Source organism: Triticum dicoccoides, chromosome 7B, assembly GCF_002162155.2.
Source record: "Triticum dicoccoides isolate Atlit2015 ecotype Zavitan chromosome 7B, WEW_v2.0, whole genome shotgun sequence".
In the NCBI taxonomy this organism is placed as follows: Eukaryota; Viridiplantae; Streptophyta; class Magnoliopsida; order Poales; family Poaceae; genus Triticum; species Triticum dicoccoides.
In genome coordinates, this window is record NC_041393.1 from 685,668,481 (window position 1) to 685,682,318 (window position 13,838).

The 13,838-nt window shown below is 42.2% G+C and overlaps 1 pseudogene; it reads right to left on the bottom strand.

Annotated features, from left to right (window-relative positions):
* Window positions 1-10,369: 10,369 nt before the first annotated feature.
* On the bottom strand, window positions 10,370-13,723 carry LOC119337147 (annotated as a pseudogene).
* Window positions 13,724-13,838: the final 115 nt, after the last annotated feature.

Consider the following 13,838-nt stretch of genomic DNA (forward strand, 5'->3'; position numbering starts at 1 on the left):
CCCGCCATGCGTACCGGTGATCACGTACTTTCTATGGTCAATGATTTAAAAGTAATCTTCAGAAAGGGTCCCGGTGGACTACCTGTTCCAAATGACGCTGAGGGCCACGCACCCATGTGGAAGAAGAAATTTATATTTTGGGACATACCCTACTGGAAAGACCTAGAGGTCTGCTCTTCAATCGACGTGATGCACATGACGAAGAACCTTTGCGTGAACCTGCTAGGCTTCTCGGGCGTGTATGGGAAGACAAAAGATATAGGGGAGGCACGGGAGGACCTGCAACGTTTGCACGAAAAAGACGGCTTGCCTCCAAAAAAGTATGAAGGTCCTACCAGCTATGCTCTTACCAAAGAAGAGAAGGAAATCTTCTTTGAATGCATGCTCAGTATGAAGCTCCCGTCTAGCTACTCGTCGAATATAAAGGGAATAATAAATATGCCAGAGAAAAAGTTCCAGAACCTAAACACTACTGGAATCAGCTACTTTGCCATCTGCCAGCTCTTTGTCGTCAGCTAGCAGACGACAAAGAAGCTCTTTGCCATCAGCTACCCGAAAGCAGACGGCAAAGAGCTGGCTGATGGCAAAGAAAGCCTTTGCCATCATCCTGTTCTTTGCCGTGTGATTATGATGCAACTGCCATGTGATTATGACGCAACTGCCATGTGATTATGACGCAACTGCTTCCGGTTGCATTGAGGGGGCTTCTATCGGAAAACGTTCGATTAGCCATGGTGAAGCTATGTTCATTCCTCAATGCAATCTCTCATAAGGTGGTCGATCCAGAAATCCTACCAAGGTTAAGGAGTGATGTGGCGCAATGTCTTGTCAGTTTCGAGCTGGTGTTCCCACCATCCTTCTTCAATATCATGATGCACATCCTAGTTCATCTAGTCGACGAGATTGTCGTTCTGGGCCATGTATTTCTACACAATATGTTCCCCTTTGAGAGGTTCATGGGAGTCCTAAAGAAATATGTTCGTAACCGCGCTAGGCCGGAAGGAAGCATCTCCATGGGCCATCAAACAGAGGATGTCATTGCGTTTTGTGTTGACTTCATTCCTGACCTTAAGAAGATAGGTCTCCCTCAATCGCAGTATGAGGGGAGACTGGGTGGAAAAGGCACGCTAGGAGGGGACTGAATAGTATGTAGGGACGGGCATTCTTGGTCTCAAACACACTACACGGTTCTACAGAATTCTACCTTGGTGACCACATATGTTGATGAACACAAGAACATTCTGCGCTCCAAACACCCGGACCAGTGTGAGGACTGGATTACATGTGAACACATCAGGAGTTTCGGCAGTTGGTTCCAAACACGTCTCAGGTGTGACAACACTGTTTCTGATGACCTGTACTCGTTCACGAGGGAACCATCTTCGACTGTAATGACCTACAAAGGGTACGATATAAATGGGAATACATTTTACACAATCGCCCAAGATCAAAAGAGCACCAACCAAAACAGTGGTGTCCGCTTTGATGCAGCAACCACGAGGGGAAAGGACACATATTATGGTTACATGTGGACATATGGGAACTTGACTATGGAAATGTTATTAAGGTCCCTTTGTTTAAGTGCAAATGGGTCAATCTGTCAGGAGGCGGGGTACAGGTAGACCCACAGTACGGAATGACATCAATGGATCTGAACAATCTGGGGTACACAGACGAGCCATTCGTCCTAGCCAATGATGTGGCGCAGGTTTTCTATGTGAAAGACATGTCTACACAACCGAGAAAAAGAAAGATAAGGAAGCGGATACATCATACGATGAGCCAAAGCGCCACATAGTTCTTTCAGAAAAAAGAGACATCGTGGGATTGGAGGGCAAGACAGACGTGTCTGAAGATTATGAAAAGTTTCATGAAATTCCTCCCTTCAAAGTCAAGGCTGACCCAAGCATCCTGTTAAACGATGAAGCCATGGTTACGCGGCAATAAGCAAAGAACACAAGCGAAGAAAAAGTAAAGACTTTCTATCAACAACTATTATGATGATGCCTTATATGTAGAATATCACTGCAGTTACATTCGAACAAATGAAATCCATTTGTAACAGATGAGTTTTCGTTCGAAACCCTGATACTTATAAAGAGATTATCTGTTTTGTACATGAGGTGCATCCAGTTTTTGTCGTAGCCCTCTCAACTTTTTAGCACATGCTATGTGGGTGTAATGATGATACCATGCCAGCTTTCAACCTTTTCAGAGTTCGTTTGTAGTGCTTTTCAATTTAAGGGTCATTTACCTTCAAAAAATCAGTACATGCATGAAAAATACCAAATGAAATCAGAGAGGGTTGAAAATTGATAATGTGGCTTTGAATGGTGCATTTTGAACACACAAAAAATCTGGAGTTCAAATATGTTCAAAAAAATGGAACCCCTTTATAACAGATGAGTTTCTGTCCGAAACCCTGATACTTCGAAAGAGATTGTCCATTTTACACACGAAGTGCATACAGAGTCTAAGACCTAGCCGCGAGGTCGTACGCGCACGAGGCGACCTCGGGGGACTGGTACGTCCGCAGCCACAACAGCGTCTTTGTCACCGGGTCCTTGATAGCTGCGGCGAACTTGCCATCCCCCTTCTTTCTCACCCCAGTTAACCTGCTGTTCTCACCCGCCGCTGCGGCTTCCATGGCCTCTACCACAGTGGAATGGAGGTGGATGCGCTTTGAGGTGGATGCCTGATGTGTGCAAGACGATGGGGTTTTAACAGCGGGTCTTGTGCAGCCCAACCTCCGGCATCAAGCTGTGCGTCGCGTACGTATGTTTTAGACTCACTGGAACCACGCCGCCTCACCATGAACCGAGTGTGGTTATTAACACTGACAGAAAATATATATCATGGCATGCACGTATAGAACCGCCTTGCAGCTTGCATTGTTCCTTTTCACTTTTGTTTGGTTGTATTTCTCCTAGCTTATACTATTATACACGCACTGCTTTCTCGCTGATTAACACGACAAAAGATATATAAGATGGTCTGTACGTAAAGGGGTCAGACACACTAGTACAGCTTTCATTGTTGATTTTACTACTTTCGATGGCGCGTCCTCGGTCGAAAAGGGCCGCACAGCCAAGTTTATCATCTGATGCACCAGAAGGGACAGAGACCTAGATTACGTGCGCTTAGCTGGTGTGAACCACACTTTTCTGCTGCTTATACATGTACTGTGTGAAGTTTGTCTTTTCTTAAACAGATGTTGTCTTTTCTTCTAATGCATTTCTATCCAACGTGGTTAAGCATCAATGTTAAGTTAGGAATTTAAGGGTTTACCGAAATTTCAAAATAAATTAAATTATTTTTTCTGTTAAAAACACATCTCAAGTCAGATTGTTAGATTAATATTAGGTATTTCTATTTTTAACATTTCCATAAACATATCTTCAAAAAGTCTTGTAGCATTGTAGTGTTTCTCTAGAAAAAAGGCTTTCGGGTATCATCAGCGCTATCCCCTAAAACGGACCTAGTGTCCAACCACGATAGTGATACAGGAGCCAGCCATCCAACCCTCTCCATCAAACATCTGGTCACATTTTAAATGGTATTTGAACAAACCGGTCGATCATTTAAACCGGACCAATTTCATGACATTTTTAATATATTTCATTTAACAAAGTGTACATGACATTTTTTAATATAAAATGTTAACTTAGTCGAAATCTTCGCCAGCCGTGGAGGCGTCCATGTTCCATGTACTGTCTTCCCCATGTCCGGCATCTTTGCCGGTTCTGCGCTCCTGGAAGTGAAGCTGGTAGTCACCGGCCATAAAGAGTAAGACATGGGCCACAGATATGCCTGCAAGGACACGGGCGCGTCCGTCTCCCATGTGCTACTCTTCTTTGTCGAATTCCATCGCTTGGATGTCGCCGGTCGATGTAAGTTCCACGATAGATGTGGACGGGCCGGACTCGTGGTCGTTGTAGCTCGATGGGAACCGTGGGTGATGCGGAGCTGCCGCTGTTTCCATTCGCAATTGTGTTGCAGTCGGCGCGAGCACTGCATGTGGTTTCGTAAAGGTATCAAGTACACTAGTACAACATGTATTGCTGATTTTACTGCTGTCATCGCTTTGCCGTTTTTGTTCTCGCGCGGATGCATGCGTCTACTCGGCCGAGCGCGCACTCTCGTACCTAAAAGGCGCCGGATACACGCACGTTACACGTCAGTCTAGCTTATCGTCTGATGCCTCGGATGAGGATGAGGTGATCAGACCTAGATTACGTGTGCTTAGCTGATGGGAACCACACTTTTCTGCTGCTTATACATATATTGTATGAAGTTTGTCTTTTCTTAAACGAATGTTGTCTTTTCTTCCATTGCATTTCTTTCCACCATGGCCAAGCATCATTGCTAAGTTAGAAATTTAACGGCTTAAGTAATTTTCAAAATAAGTTAAATTATTTTTTCTGATAAAAAGACATCTCAAGTCAGATTGTCAGATTAATATCCGGTATTTCTATTTTTATCATTTCTGTAAATGTATCTCCAAAAATTCATATAGCATTCTAGAGTTTTTCAAGAAAAAAGGCTCTAGTGTATCTTCAACGCTATCCCCTAAAACGGACATTAGTATCTGTCCACGGATTGTGATACAGGAGTCAGCCATTCAACCCTATCCATGAAACGTCCGGACACACTTTAAACGGTATTTGAACAAACTGGAGGATCCTTTAAACCGGTCTAAATACATGACATTTTTTGCATATTTCATTTTAAAAAGTGTACATGACATTTTTTAACATAAAATGTTAATCTAGTCTAAATCTTCGCTAGCCGTGGAGGCGTCCTTGTTCCATGTCCCGTCTCCCACATGTCCGGCATCTTTGCCGGGCATGAGCTCCACAAAGTGAAGTTGTGGCTCACCAGTGATGAAGAGTAAGAAATGGGAAACGGGCATGCCCACATGGGATACGGACCCCTTCTTCTCCCATGTCCTACTCTTCCTTGTCGAATTATGTTGCTTGGATGTCGTCGGTCAATGTGAGGTCCAAGATGGATGTGGAACGGGCCAGACTCATTGTCCTTGGGGCCCGACGGGAACCGCGGGTGACGCGGAGCTGCCGATTTAACCGTCCCCGTTCGCGATTGCCTAAGCCGTCGTGCCCGCCTCCACCGTGACCGTGTTGCAGCTGGCACGAGCGCTGCACGTGCTCTCGTAGAGCGCTACCTGCTGTTCGACGAAGTTCGGCTCCTCCGAGGCCATGGCTGCCGTGGCCTCCTCGCTTGCGAAGTCGCCGCAGATTTTGTCCCTCAGCCATCCTGCAATGCGGGAGGTTGGAAAGGTTGTAGCCTTGCTCCTCCGGCGCCAACCAAAACATCAACCCTGGTGGTGTCGGCTGCTCCTCCGTCATGATGATGTTGAAGTGTGGTTTCGCCATGGACCTGTGTGAGCGGGGGTGCCGACTCATCGTCGTGTCGTCGTCTCTCACCTTCGGCGAACCAGTCTCTATTCGTCACACATGACGGTGCTTCTAGTCAGCCGCAAACCTGGCCAATCATGCTCCTTCTCCGCCGAGAGGGTCTCCCACTTCGCTCTAGAGCTTGTCGTGGCAAAGGTGGTGCACAGAGGAGGAACGATAATGGACGTGGTGTGGTGCGGATCATGTTGTGCGCGGCCACATATAAATAAAGGGTATCGACCAATCAAAACATCAAGTTGTTTCAGTGCGGACAAGTGGTTTTCTCGGCTATCACGTATGTTTAATGTCGACACACAGATAGATGAGCAGACGACTTCAATGCAGTAGATAGTCGTCTCGTCACCCCATCCGGTCACGTCTCTCCGGCATTGAACAAGCGTGGAGACCATGACGTGACGGGGGTGGCGCACTCGGCCAGCACTCCCATTCAATGCAGCGTGGAGAGTGGAGATGCATTTGCACTGGAGATGGCGCATGCCCGAGAGAATATTTTGATTGGACCAGGGTGCCGAACTAGTATGTTGTGGGGGTTCGTAAGCCTGCTCACCTCCCCCTGCTTTGCATCCAATTGGCGGGATTTCAGACAAGCCAATGCATCCGCACATCAATGGGTACATCGTGGATGGCTTGCTGCTCCAAGACACCTCGATGCCCTTATTATTTACGGATAGACGACACACTAGCCAATACTTGTATGCACGTGTTGCATTCTTCAATTCATATTTTCACTCTTTAATACACACCATAACGATCTGTCAGTTTGAGTTAGTAATATGTACCACATCAATAAGATGGCATGCTAATGATATGAGTTTTTCTAAGATGCATGACTTCGATAAGCACATGACTAATTTTGATGTGGCAAATATTCATGTCTTGGTGAGGTTGGTGAGTGCATGTTGTAAAACTTAAAGGTAGTTGATGTGATGCATGGCTAAATAATAGTGAATGCTGACATTGAACACTTTTTGAACTGGTGGGCTGCGCAAGTTGAGAGAATTGCTTGTGGTAAGGATTAACTTTTTAAGAATACTTTGCTTTTAGTGGGAATGAACTTTTTAGGAATATAGGATTTAGGAAGCCACAAAAATTGAATTTTTCTCAAAGGTAATATATAATTACCAAGTTTTCTTTTAGATGACACTTGCATAGTGTTCCTCGCATATGCGAGGGCACCATCTTTAATTATTGTGATCAAACTTTGAAATGGTTAACTTCTTTTTATGATTTCCTGGATGTTCTCATTATGGCTAGTAAACAGTACAATTTTTGTGTTAAATAAAATATCACAATTGTAGAAAAGAATTTAATCATGCCTTTTTTAGGATCAATTTTTCATAATTTTATTTGTATGAGCCATAATGGCAAACACTTCCTAAAAGATGAACAAATAACATTGTCCAACAGAGTACAATTTTAAAAGGCTTAATCACATTGTACTCATTTAAGCAGCACCACTAAAGGAATACAGTTTGTTTGCCACATCAAGAATCCATAACATACAATAGTACTTGTCAAAAAGAACGAGAACACTTCATAGACAATACATATTTAATTATATCAAAAATAAAATAAAATATAACCACTAATATGGGTATAAATACTATTTTCTTACTACTTCGTCAAGTTAAAGAGGAAAAAACAACATCTTCCATAATATTCCGGTAAATAATGATGGAGAATTGACGCATTATTACATTGTATAGATCAAACATAAAAAAACTGTGATGATCCTGCAAAAACGTTATGAACTATAATTGGAGGATAGTCCAAAAATGATCAGTATCAATTTTTTAAATCACAAAGATTCCGGTAAATCCTGTTGAATCAATTAACCCATTATTCCTATATAAAGAATGCTAGAGTGGGCGCCTTCCTGGGCTTTTCGAGGGTGAGGAAAGGCTCCTGCCCATCCATTGCTAGTTGGCTTGCGGCAGGAGCCTCGTGGGGCGGCTCCGAGCCATCTGATCTGCCCGGACGGCTCGCAACCGGGCGACCCAGTTGGAAGCTCGACGATGGGTGGCCCGAGGGTGCGTGATCGCTATAGTCAATGTGTGTCCATGACATGTGGATCCAAGGCGCATGATCTCTACAGTCGGGCGAAGAAAGCATCCCAGTCGTCCGTTGCTGGGTAGATTGTGACAGAAGGATCTCAGAGATGAATAAAATTAGTATCTTCAAGACCGTAATGTACTGTAGATATTACCTTATAGGAGATACTATAAGTTTTTTCAATCATTTTCATATTTCTGGTGATGTTAAGAATGACCGATGTACCAGAATTCAAGGATGCGACCACCCCGAGAAATATGTATATAGATCAACTTTCATACCGATGTACAGACTGAAACTAGTGAAGCCATCATTGATTGCTAGTTAGTGGCCATTTTAGTTCACATCTAATGGTTGAACCTCGTTCATGTATATTGAAACAACCTATTTGTAAGTATGAGAGTATGGACTTTGATGATATTTAGGTGCTTGATCCTTGGATCTTTCTATTATAGTGGTGAATCCTCCTAACAGATTAAAATGCTATCACTACTTGGAAAAGTCTTATAGGTGGGGTCACATTATTGGCGGGCACCGATAGGTACATGCCACCGCTATTTCATCTAGACAGTGGTGGGTACAAAAGAGGGCTGACAAGAGGGGTGGGTACAAAAGAGGGCTGACAACAGGTATTGGATGTGCACTAGCGGGCAAAACATGCCGCCCTCCACTAGTAAATTCTTACCATGTTAGTCATGGGCTAAATGGTTTGGTGGCAGGCATATAGTTGTCATCCACCACTGCTAGCTCATTTTGTAGTTGTGTATACTTTATAGAGTTTGTGGATCAATTATGCCAAAGTTGTGTACAACGCAACTTCCCGCTTAGTAGTGTAGGACAAAATTAAGAGAGACATTTACTTTGTTGTATTTTTTACAAAACATAATACTAATAATATGCAGCACAGCCCTGTTGTTACCCTAAAAAACATTTACTTAGTTGCTTACGAGTCTGCGCGATATGGTAGATAAGATAGGACTGTTTTGTCTTTCCTGAAATTTAATTTGCAATATTTCATATGTCTTCCTTTACTTTACAAATTGTAACACCTCGGTATTTGAGTAAGTTGATTTCTCCAGGCAATAAATACTTAAGTTATAATATGTTATCCTGCTAACTTTGAAGAACCAAAATAGAGTATACTATGCTCCAGTACGAACATTTGATGGCAATAGTATTCAAAATATAAATCCACTATGTGTGCGCGCGCGTGCGTGCGCGCATGCGTGCATGTGGGCGTGTGTGCATGCGTGTGTGTGAAAGAACCATTCAAAAATTACACGTGTCATAAATTAGTTGGATGCAAGGGTTTAATGGTTGCGAAGCTTTTCACACAACAATGGGTTTTCAGGTATAGGGTTTATATCTAAACGACTTTGTTTGGCACCGCTATGCACACATGTGAAGCTGTCTGCAATTGAGTTTTAGGGTTCTATGCAATTGGTTTGGGTGGCAACAACCAAATCTATTGCCAAAAGTGGCCAAAAATGGCATATGTGAATTTTGACAAAGAAAGCATGAGATACAAGAAAGATAGAAAAGCTATGTTATCTGGTAACCTTGTTCGAAATTCAATCTTCTTGTTGCTTTTTTTTAGGGAAACGGCTGGACTCTGCTGCGTATTTGTATTGCTTTTCAAAAAAATAAGTGCATTGAACCAGAGATGTTCAACTGGAAAAAACAACTATACATAATGAGAGAAAAATCATCTTTTTGATCCTCCATACCCAGTAGGACTGAATCTTTCAAGAACATCATCGGTTATCCTCTAAACTTATCTTAGACTAACCTTACACAAGGCATGTGTAATACATCTAGATGTGGGTCCTACTAGATCAACTACGTTTGCAATCCTAATCCCTGGAATAACCCAATCGGAAAATACCTAAAATCACTAGTAATTTCATGATGCAACAAGATCATGTACATGGACGAAAATAAGATATGCTATACCGCAAATCCAGGAGATAAGTACTACAAAAGAATGCCACAAATATTATTATAAAAATATTTCATGTTAAGACAACTAATAACTTTGTACTTCAAATATGGTCGTACAATGATCGCTACTGTACATTTTTAAAGATTATTCTTATTACATAAAATTAATATACCAAAGACCTTCCACTACTTTAGATATCACCACACGAGTTAATTACTGTAGTTTTCTATACATTTGGATACATCTAGTACTGTGAAGACTGATCGATGTACCGAAATTCAGGGCCATGATCCCCTGAGAAATCTGGATAAAGATCAACGTTCATGCCGCCTTCATGACATCAACAAATGAAGCCGCCTGGGATTTGAATGTTAGTGGCCATTTATAGTTCAGTTATAAAGGTTACAACAAACTTTCTTCATGATATACTACAACAACCTCGTGCTTGGATGACATGAGTATGGACTTTTATAATTTTCAGGGTCGTTCAATCCTTGAGTACGATTTCCTGAATTTGGAATTTGCATATTTCATACTTCTTTGCTTTGCATCAAAACTTGTAACAACATCGGTGTTTGAGAAATATTTTCTCCCTTCACCTCAAATCAATTATCTCAAACACCACACCAAACAAGATATTGATTAACTAATGTACTAACCTTATTACATGATTTGCATTCAAAATACATTATGCTAACATAAGACAAGAGTGCACCCACACCAAAACAAAACACAGGACAAGAGTGAACAGATTACATGATTGGTAGAAGGAAACAACATGGTGATAAACAACACCACAGTAAACCCAATACATGGCAGCGACACATGAGAACAACAATGAAAATACATTGTAACTTAAATGATATATAGATTCTGATTGCCTATGGATTACGATGGCACACGACTATGGGATCTCGGTGCATATTGCGCACGGCCGAGGCTAAACAGTAGGAGAATCAGGGAAATACCACGGCTTGGTGAAATTACCATCAGTCCCTTCTGTTGGAGCACTAGGAGTGACGGGAACGACGAACAACTTGGGTTTTTTGAACACCAGGTGGCGAGACAGAGCCCCTAGGGGTTCACTTGAGGAGCTTAAGCCGCTTTCCGCATGCGCCACAATCTCCATCCGTCGGATCAGCTGCCGTGGCTATGGAGCAGGTGCGTGCACGTGCGCCAGCTGCAGGCCGAGACGTGCTCGTGCCGGAAGCGGCATGTGCAGGAAAGGATATGCTGGCACCGGTGGGGTGTCGCCGGCGAGCGCTTCAAAGGGGAAGGGAAAGTAAACTTCCAGCTTGGGCGGCAGTGGAGGCGGTGCTGTGGGATCCAATGGCTGTTGTTTAACGGTTAATTGAGTATGCATTACATAAATGTGTAGATGTCTCTAATTTTTGCTGGACTTTCTAGAATATTGGACTTTCACCTTTTGTGCTTTTAGTACATAATAGATTCCTCATCTTGTTGGCTGTGAATTTATTGAAATGCTTCATCATTATACTGCCTGTTTCATATGACTAAAGTATGAATAGAAATTTAGGACTTAGTTGGTGGACCAACCATCCTAGGATTGAGACTCTACCTTGGATACATTAAGCATGTCCATGTTATATTAGTCTTAACATGCTTTAGTTTGTGTTTGCACAGGTTGAAGTGGGTACAAAGTAACACATTTTTTTATTTGAGTATTTGCAGGAGCTGCTGCAGGTGGGGCTGGAGGAGGAGGATCGGCCTCTAGTAAGCTCCTTCTCTCTGTACTTTATTGTGATAGACTCTCATGCTTTCATGCAAGTGTGTAACTGTATTATTATTATTATTATTATTATTATTATTATTATTATTATTATTATTATTATTATTATTATTATTATTATTATTATTATTATTATTATTATTATTATTATATTTATGAGTATTTGCAGGAGCTGATGCAGGCACAGGAGGAGGAGGAGGATGAGCCTCTGGTAAGCTCTCTCTCCATTTAGTTTCTTGTGTCTCTCATGCTTCGATGCAAGTGTGTAACTGTATTCTTTGTTGCTAATTACCAGTCCGCTTTCCTTCTTTCCTTCTGACCACCAAATGCAAGGCTCTACCATGGGCATATCTGATCGAATTGGCGACCTCAATCATAGGATGGTTTGGCTCATTATGATGCCATCAAATTGTTTTAGTAGGATCAAATTAGCCTTCATCTTTTAATAAAATTGTCATCATAGGGAATGCCATAATGATGGACCCATTAGCTATACATTTCACAGAACAAGATGGGAATAGCAGTTGAGCATTGCCTCGAAAAATCAGCGACGCTTATTTTGGGACGGAGGGAGTATAGGCTAAATGCACAATAGAGAGGAAAAAGGAACAATATTCCAGAAAATCCAACAAAAAATTAGAGACATTTGGCCATTATACCAAAGCAGCGACGCTTATTTTGGGACTGAGGGAGTATAGATAGATTTCTCATCTTGTTTGGCTATGAATTTATTGAAGTGCTTCATCACTATACTGTTTCATATGATTAAATCATGAATAGAAAATTAGGAATTAATTGATGGACCAACCATCTTAGGATTGAGACTACCTTACATAAAGCATGCCCATGTTATATTAGTGTTAACATGCTTAAGTTTGCATTTGCACAGGTTGAACTTCGTACTAACTAACAAGTTATTATTATTATTTTGGTATTTATGAAGCAGTTGGAGGAGCCGCCGCAGGAGGAGGTGGAGGAGAACAATGAGGCGTAGGTAAGCCCCCTCTTCAGTTTACTTTCTTGTGCCAGTCTCTCTTCCTTTAATTTGAGCTAAATGTGTCGCTTATCCGTTGTTATTAATTTAGCAACCTGCTTTCCTACTGACCAGTAAATGCAAGGCTACAATGGGTATATTTTATCGAATTGATAATCTCAATCCTAGGATGGTTGTGTTCATTACAATTCCATCAAGGGATTTTTGTAGCATCAACGTGTCCTTCATCTTCAAATAATACTGCTAGCATATTTTATGGACACAACATGTCCCTCAACAAACACGTTAAACTTTTGTACCCCTTCATCTATCAAGTGATTTTCCTATTTGCAATGTGAGTAGGTATGATTAACATATTTATTTTTTGCCACTGGCTGCTATTTTAGTATCCTGGTTGTACCGTTATGGGATATATGAAGCAAGTTTTTTGTAGCTAGAATAGGATTGTAATAAAGCGGCGGATCTAGGATTTGAGTAATTGACCAATATGGGGGCAATCATAGACAATATCACAACGGGTAGCAATTTTTTTCTGTCAACCACGTTACAAATAGTTATTGAAGTCCTGATGCATCATAATTCTGGCATATTGGATGAGAATTTACCAAAAATATTATACAGATAGTTCAACAATAGTTTTACACAATAGCCGTGAGCTCACACCAAGCGACAACACACGACCTCATGTCACCTGCACCTGCTGAACTCCACTCCCTACCTCACAGACCTAACCCTCCATTGTTCCGCATGCTCGCTCAGCCGCTTTTGCCGCCACCGGTGGCATTGAATTCATGACTAAGGTTTTTCTCAATTGCTCATGGCCTAGTTGTATTGCGCATGTTTTTATCTGTTTTTAACTTTTTACAGTGGAAGTGTCTCGATTTATTTATATTTTGACTATAGTAGACATGAAGACTAGATGTGTGCTGGACTAGGTTGTGGACTGCGTTCCAAATATTTGTGGGCACCATATTCTGACACTGAATCTGCCCATGTTGTAATATAACAAGTTAAGCGCCAATTTAAGTTATAGAATGGTGAAGTGGTCGATTGATTGTTTAATTTCGGGTTGATTCCTTCACCCAGATTTGTACAACCGTTCTCTCTCTTAATTCCTTGGTTTTGTGGAGAGTACTTATTGCTGTTCTTGTGTAAACATTATTTGATTTTCACATGAAAGCTTCCTTACTCATAAAAATAGCAACAATGCCTACTGAAACAAGTGGGCTGGTTGAGATGTTCCATGATTCCCTTATAACGACTTCAAAGAGTGGTGTGTCGTGACCATGGCTGCGGTGCCTCGGTGCAGCGATCACCTCCTTAACCAGTCTAGCCGGCGGAGGGTAGGGGAAGTTGAGCTTTGCCTTTATGCCCTTCAGCTCCCTAGCCGCGAGGTCGTAGGCGCACGCGGTGACCTCGAGGGAAGAGTACGTCCCCAACCACAACTGTGTCTTCGTCACCGGGTGCTTCATCGTTGCCGCAAACTTGCCCTCCCCCTTCTTTCTCACTCCAGTTAACTTGTTGTTCTCACCCGCCGCTGCGGCTGTCATGGTCTTTACGACAGTCAAACGGAGGTGGATGCCCTTTGAGGTGGATGCCGGATGTGTGCAAGACGATGGATTTTAATAGCGGGTTTTGCGCAGCTTACCCAGCCGGCATCATGCC